We start from the raw sequence: 8,079 nt of genomic DNA, 5'->3' as shown, positions 1-8,079 counted from the left end.
ATTGGGAGTAGTATTGGTCTTTTCTTCGTTCTCAGTGGTTGTCTTCTTGGTTGTTGTTCTTGGTGTTGGTGTTGGTCTGTCTTTAGTTGTTGTTGGTGGTGTTGTTTCTGTTTTTGACTCAGGTGGTGGTGTTGTTTGGTTGGGTTGGTTTGTTCGTTGTTGCCGTTCTTTCGTTTTCGCATATAGCTGCTTGATCAGTTGTGCATACGGTGGTGTGGGTAATAATGCTGGCATAGATAATTTACACAACATGTAGAATCGCTTCACCCTAAAGGTTTCCCTACATTCGGGCTAGAGAATTGGTTTTCCATAATAAAGAGGTATGCAAATAAAACATGGAAGCTCTAAGCTTGGATGTAAGACCCTGGGATGAAAAAAGACATACTGATGTTTAGAAAACAAAAACTATACTGAGTACAAGATCAAACAGTTTTTAAACAACAATAACAGCTTCAGATTAATCTACAGCTGGAGAAGGTATTACTCTCAAAATGATCATGTCAGCTATAGATGTACTTAACAACAATGGTACATCACACAAGGGGATATTGGTGTTCGCATCTATAAATTTTTGAAGCAACCCAAAATACTCATGGCGTTATTGTGGATGATAATGAAGCTGAAGTGTTAGATTAGCTAGGCATCCCCACAAGCATCATCTGATACTTCAGTGAAATGGGACATTAACAGCATCAAATGCTTCCTTGCCAGCAGGCCCAAAAAGTTTACAGAGTTTACACTGTATCACCTGATCTATACAATAAACCAAAGATCAGTCAGATGGCAGAAACAGTAGAGTACTAGACTAAATACCTATTTAGAGATGCTCTTCTTGTTCTGACTTCAAATCCCTTTGAGGTTGATTTTATCTAATACCTCACAAGGGTCAATAAAATGATTATCAGACATATATTTATGTTGTAACTTCTTGAAGGAAGGAAGTGTAGTTGATACAATCTATTATATCACCACCCCATTCAATAATTTGTGGCATAATGCCAGTATTAGAAATCAATATTATGTAAGCATAAAAGCAGATGATGATAGAACCAGTAGGGTGTTAGACAAAAAAAATCTTTTGTCTAGTTTAGTTACATCCCTTTACATTCTGAATTTATATCTCTGCCTTTCACTGACAAGAGTCAATATATGTCCCAATCATGTACTGGGGATGACTTAATTGACTGTGCCTTCATCTAAAATATTTGCAGCCTTCTACTGATGTTAGAAATCAATGTGAGCATAACTTTGTCTTTCAATATCTGAGAAGGAAATATGAGAAGCTAGAAATTAAAAATCATGGAAGTTTTTTTTTCTTTGTCGATTTTACTTTTAATCTATGTTTTGATATATTGACAGATATTCATAATTTTTTTAAAACAATTATTCATTGAGAGTTTTTTTTTTATCATCAGTTTATTATTAATTTATTATCAAGTTCAGTACTCTTTACCTATTATTATTCTAATTTTTATTATTATCATCATCATCATCATCATCATCATTGTTGTCATCGTCGTCGTCGTCGTCATCATCATCATCATCATCATCAGCATCATCATCAAAATTTAATGCTTTATTGCCATTCTAAATTGGTTCTGGTGTCTGGCATTCATTAGTTGTTAGTGACTCTTAGGTCAGCTAATCATTGGGTTAAGAAGATTAGATAAAACATAATAAAAATAAAAATAAAAAAAAAGATATGACTATAGATAGGAATAGAACTGTAATATTGATTTACCTACCCAATGATTATGTTTTCTTGATTACAATTTTATATATCATTTCAACTCTAGTGACTTATCACTACAATGGCTGCTGTTGTTGCTGTTGTTCATTTTACATTAAGTATTGGATGAAAAGACAGCAATTAATCAGCAAAGAAATTTTTATCAAATATCAAGAAATATCAATGAAAGATATTTTACTTTTCTTTGATAGATTTTTTTTTTTTTTTGATTATATACATTCTGAAGATGTTGCCTAACATATGTACTTATGCTCATTATTAAAGAACATTCATATTCATTTATAAAGATAGGCTATGTATGTATTAAAAGGTTAAGGGAGCAAATAAGAATTAGGAATAGTAATTTTGAAATTTTAATTTATAGACTTAAGACTACCTTCTTCTTACTCAATACCTTACAGAATACCTTCTCTCTTACACAATAACTACTCATCTGTTTGATGTTGACCAATCAGCAAATTAAAAGTTATCTATAATTTAGAAGCTACCATCAGCCTAATTTCATTTTTTCATTTCCATTTTTACAGTTTACACTTTCTCTTAACAAATATTCCATTATGTTTAAAACTCATTTATTGAACGACGGGAATGATTCAGAACAAATCAAAATGCTTGTGATGTTGAGTTCAAACCCCACTAAGATCACTATTGTCTTTCATCTGTCTGGGGTTTATAAAATACATAGTGGTTAGGTATTATGGTCACTCTAGCTGAATGTGTCCTCTGCCAGAAATCAAAGATCTTGTGCCAGTGTTGCAATTCTTTATTTGTTAAACTCTTCCAGTTGTAAAAATCAGAAGTGGTAGGATGTAGTAAATTTAGTTAACTCTTTGCTGCCCTAAAAAAACTGTTATAATTTTGTAAGATTAAAAAAAAAATCATTATTTTTAACTCTTCAATGTTAAAAAGGGAATTTCTGGGTACAGGTAAGAATGATTTTTTAGAACTTCTCAGGCATTTTTCTCAATTTTCTGTTAAAAGCATTTTAACTGCCATCGTTATATATGTTTTAATGTATACTTCCTCATTTTGGAATGAGTTGGAAAGGTACACATGCTGTGTACTATTCCTATCAAGTAGGCATAATTTTTTCTCTGAAGTTAAATGTTCCAATGAGATGAAACTCAATTATTTAATTCGATTTCTTTGTTCATTTTTATAACTCTTTTGTTACCTTAAAGGGTTCATCAATAAACCTGTAAGTCCATACCAAAGCAGCCACCTCTATTCACACCAGCTGATACTTTGAATTTCTAGGTGCTACCCTTTTTGTTCACTTTCAATGCCAAGCAACTTAATGTTGCCTGTTCAACAGATAGTTGAGTATTCCTCATTAGCCCCACAAAAATTATTCTGAATTCAATACCCATTTTCTTGATTGTGCATCATCGTATTTTACATACATATTTAACACAGAATGCCTTTTGCATGAGAGGAGAAAACCTTTCCTGCCAATACAGGCAACAGAATACAACTGCCCCAGCACTAATCTTATTCCTTAAAGTAATACAATTTTTCAACTACTTCTTGTAATTTGAATGGTCCATTCAGGGAAATGGCTACATTTCAGGGGCATCTCTATGGTAACTGTTCCTATTTATCAGGCACCTAATTTTGACCAATCTACAACAAATTTCCTTGCACCTCTTCTTTACTCATTGCCAAGTGTCTAGATTATGTGTGACCATCACTTTTGTACAGATGATTAAGGAGGAATGAAGGGTGATATTATTTGCATAAGGTTATGTGAGTTGTGCTTAGACCTCAATGTAAAGAATGGAAAAGTCTAAGAAACATAATAGAATTTTAAAATACACCAGAGTTTATAGAATGTGGATTGGATGACTAGAAACTTCCAGTCCCAAAGAAACTGCAAAAGCAGCATTTTATTCTAGCTATGGTTGAAGACATTTTTTGATGTCAAGAGCAGTATTATTACTTTTGTCAAATTTTCATATGTAGAGCCACATTCTCAGGTAGATATAACTCTATTGAAACCATACTAGGTGTTCACCAAGAAAGGTTTTATTTTCCTCTTTGATAGATTATTTCTATATAATTGATAGATGAATTTTGATAAGGATATAAGTATTTTATCTACTTAGTTTAGGGATTAACTAATGCAAAGCCAAAAAGAGCTATCATTTTAGCAAAGACTCAAAAATATTAAACTTCTTAGCATGTACCAGAAAAATTCTGACAGTAACACTTGTATGTGGTCCAAGCTTGAATAAAGAAACAAGCTTTATTTTCCCCCAACTATGATCATCATCATCATCATCATCATCGTTTAACGTCCGCTTTCCATGCTAGCATGGGTTGGACGATTTGACTGAGGACTGGTGAAACCGGATGGCAACACCAGGCTCCAATCTAATTTGGCAGAGTTTCTACAGCTGGATGCCCTTCCTAACACCAACCACTCAGAGAGTGTAGTGGATGCTTTTACGTGTCACCCGTACGAAGGCCAGTCAGGCGGTACTGGCAACGGCCACGCTCGAAATGGTGTCTTTTATGTGCCACCCGCACAAAAGCCAGTCCAGGGGCACTGGCAACGATCTCGCTCGAAAACCCTACCAGGCTCCAATCTGATTTGGCAGTGTTTCCACAGCTGGATGCCCTTCCTAACGCCAACCACTCAGAGAGTGTAGTGGGTGCTTTTACGTGTCACCTGCACGAAGGCCAGTCAGGCGGCACTGGCAACGGCCACGCTCATCTCGCTCGAGAAACCTCATGTGTCACCCGCACAAGAACCAGTCCAGGGGCACCAGCAACGTACATACATATGTCACCAGCTGTTTAATATGTGGAAAGGAACTCAGTACCTTTGTAGGGAGTGCAAGCAAAGTTGTAAATTGGAATTTTGTCTGATGTTCTCATGATATTAGGAAGATAAGATGTGGGGGAAGGTTTGGCAGGGACAGATTGTATGGTGGCCATAGACATAAAAGACATTTCTTTTTTTTTTGGGGCCTCAATTTTATTTAGATGGATAGGTCTTCTCAAGCACACAAATTGCCAATTGTCTTGGTCTCTAGTCATCACCTCTGTGAGACTCAACATCTGAAGATCATTTTCCACCGTTTTGTCCCACATTTTTCCAGATCTTCCTAGTATATCAACATAATGGTTAATAGGGTTGAGGGGCAACTGAAGAAAGGACAACTAGGAGACAGGATAACTGGGTATCAGCATTAATGCACAACAGCTAGTTTTACTGAAAAACCAAATAACAATCAATATTATTGGGCCACTAGGGTTTAGTCAGTGAGAGATGTGATAGTAGTCATTTAGTGTCAGATCTGCTCTGATCAACAAACCTTTGAGGAAAGACATTCCAACCATAACATTTCAGGTTGAGTTACTTGTTGTTTTTTGTTGTTGTTGTTGTTGTATTTTTCTTTTCTTTTTTTTTGTCCAAAATACACTTTATCTGATAAAGATATGAAAGGTCATGGCTCAAATGTCTGGGAACAGAGTTTAGTCAATCCAGGCTGATCTTGAGCTAAACAGTAACAACAGTTATAGCTCTTATCAAAGAAACATCAGTAGCCCAGCCATTTTGGTTGTTAATTGGCCATGCTAGTTGTTGCTCAGTTTTACTGCCACCTTGTTGGCTGCCACCCAGTTGTGATGTTACCCAACTGCCTGTAATGTAATTATCACCAAACTGATATGAAGTACCAACTTCATATAAGAAAGAGAAAGGAAACTGACACAAGGACTGCTTTTTCTAAGGTTTAAATAGGAGCTTGAAAATATGAGGTCATTGATGTGAATATAACCATAGGCTTATTGAATAGAACATAAAAATGTACCACTCTACTTCCTATTGATTTATAAATAATTACCAAAGAATGTAAAATAACCATATGATTAATACAATTTTAAACCCATTTTGTGAGCATTGAGAAATGTCAGACTTGTTGAAATTATACAGTCGATCTGGTAGTCTATTTTGCTTTATTGAATTTGTATTAAAATTGCTTTACAATGTTGTTAGCGATGTCAAAAACAAATTTTAATTGTATTCCTTCATGTTGTTCTTTCTTCATGATCACGCTATGAGATATATATAATATATATACTTTTTTTTTTGTAGCCTTCATTATTGAACAATATAATAAAATTCTGTCAATAGTGATAATTGCCTTCATTGTCTTTCCAATACTATAATATACTCTTAATTTTTGATATTACTGTTGTATATTTAACATTTAAACTTAATCTGTTATTCTGCCATATTTCATGCTGTTTCAAGAATTTAATATATTTCTTTTGATGTTTAGAGTCTTTTATAGTGAAGCGATGAGACGATTTTCTTTGAAAAAGAATTCAATTTTGTGAAATATCAGTGCACTGTGAACCTTGCTTATTAATGGATACAGAAAGAAACTCCAATATATACATTAGCTTGATTTTTTTTTGTTTCATGTTTTTACCAGCTTTAACATTTAAAAGAGATATATTGACTTCAGGAAATAGTCAATATATCTCTTTTTTAATCAAATATGGCAATACTTAACCCATTTGTCATTGAACTACCCATTATTCAATGCATAGGAAAAGTTGGACAAAGTCAGTTTTGCAAACTTCTCAAACTTACACCATCATTAGACCTTCAAATATGATGATGTTTTTTAAATATTTTGTTTGTGTTAGTTTTATTTGCAAAAACATTTTCCCTTATAATTATCTTGTTACATTAACTATAAATATTATATATAGTTACATAAAATAAATTCCCAAGTTTAGAAATTAGTTCAAACTTTGGTTGTTCTTTCACGAAATTATTTTCACTTTATATTTATTTATTCTCACATCAATGCTTTAATAAAGTCATTCAATGGTTTAAGCCAAAAGTTTTAACACTGCTTTGTCAGTGAAGCAGTTTGACAGTTTTGAATATCTTATTATTTTTTATCTTTTACTTGTTTCAGTCATTGAACTACAGCCATGCCCTAAAGGGTTTAGTTGAACAGAATGAACCCAGAAATTATTTTATAAAGTCTGGTTCATCTTCTATCGGCTTCTTTTTCTAAACCACTAAGTTACAGAGATGCAAACAAACTCACACCAGTTATCAAGTTGGCTGGGGAATAAAATCAAAGACACACACAAAGACACCACACACACACACACAAAGACACACACACACACACAACAGGTTTCTTTCAGTTTCTGTCAACTAAATTCACTCACAAGGCTTTGGCCAGCTTAGGACTATAGCGGACAACACTTTCCTAAAGTTCCACACAGTGAGACTGAACCTGGAACCACATGGTTGGGAAGCAAACTTCTTACCACACACTCACAGAAAAATAAAAGTGAAAGCATGGCATATAGAACAAGACGTTTACAACAGTGAAAGCAAGATTGGGAGATGTGAAATTCATTATCTGTAACAATGAATAATAATTATAGGATTGTTGTAGAAAAGTTTAATGTTACCCTCAGAGGAAAAACATTTTTTCCAAACATTACCAGGTATTTTGTATCAATATAGAATCTATTTTAGATATATACTTAAACTAACAGTGTATATTTTGTACCTGATTTTCTATCTGTACAAAGGCATTACCTTCAGTATTTCTCTCTGCACACAGCTAATATACAATTTCTCTCTCATAGTAGCATCTATAGAATATCATGTTTCTTATATTTATATATTGTTTGATAGATACTGTTCTATTAACACTACTTAACAATGCTGTAGTTTCCTGTAAGGTTAACTTCATATTCCACAAAGCTCTGATTTGGTATTCTAATATTATTTGTTTGATTTAGATAATGTTTGATGATGTGTTGCACATAAGATACTTAATTATGTACATACTCTAATGACCAAGTGAATAGGCCTGTCATTACACTTAGTTTAAAAGAATAAGGTTTTCTAGTTTGAATTTAGTCTAGCTTATTTGCATATCCAAGAATAAAACCCAGGATTAAAATTAGAGATCAAACTGATCAATAAACCCTGTCATCATTATTTCATTATCATTTAGCATTTTATTATTATTTTTATGCTTGCATGGAATTTGTTGAGGCAGATTTTTCTTCAGCCAGATGCCCCTTTTTGTTGCCTGACATCGCTTGTTTCCAAGTAAGGTAACATTTCCCATGACCAAACTTGTTTCCACCAAAGATTGGAAATAAAATACACTGCTCACATGATGGTGACATTTGTTTTCAAAATGATCTCATGAAGTTAATGCAAACATACTGTAACACTAACATACACACACACACACACACACACACACACACACACACACATGCATGCATGCACTTATACATGCACACACACACACACATGTATATATACACAG

The 8,079-nt window shown here is 33.7% G+C and overlaps 1 long non-coding RNA gene across 1 annotated transcript in view; it reads left to right on the top strand.

Annotated features, from left to right (window-relative positions):
- LOC128248850 (uncharacterized) overlaps positions 1–6,120 on the top strand; it is a 69,448-nt gene extending 63,328 nt beyond the window's left edge. Inside the window, exon 3 of the long non-coding RNA XR_008264972.1 lies at positions 6,040–6,120. This is a non-coding gene — a long non-coding RNA (uncharacterized LOC128248850). The remainder of the gene's footprint in view (positions 1–6,039) is intronic.
- The last annotated feature ends 1,959 nt before the right edge of the window (positions 6,121–8,079 follow it).

This window comes from Octopus bimaculoides, chromosome 10, assembly GCF_001194135.2.
Source record: "Octopus bimaculoides isolate UCB-OBI-ISO-001 chromosome 10, ASM119413v2, whole genome shotgun sequence".
Classification (NCBI taxonomy): Eukaryota; Metazoa; Mollusca; class Cephalopoda; order Octopoda; family Octopodidae; genus Octopus; species Octopus bimaculoides.
Note: the sequence above shows the minus strand (reverse complement) of the source record. Positions and strands in the feature narration are given on the sequence as shown.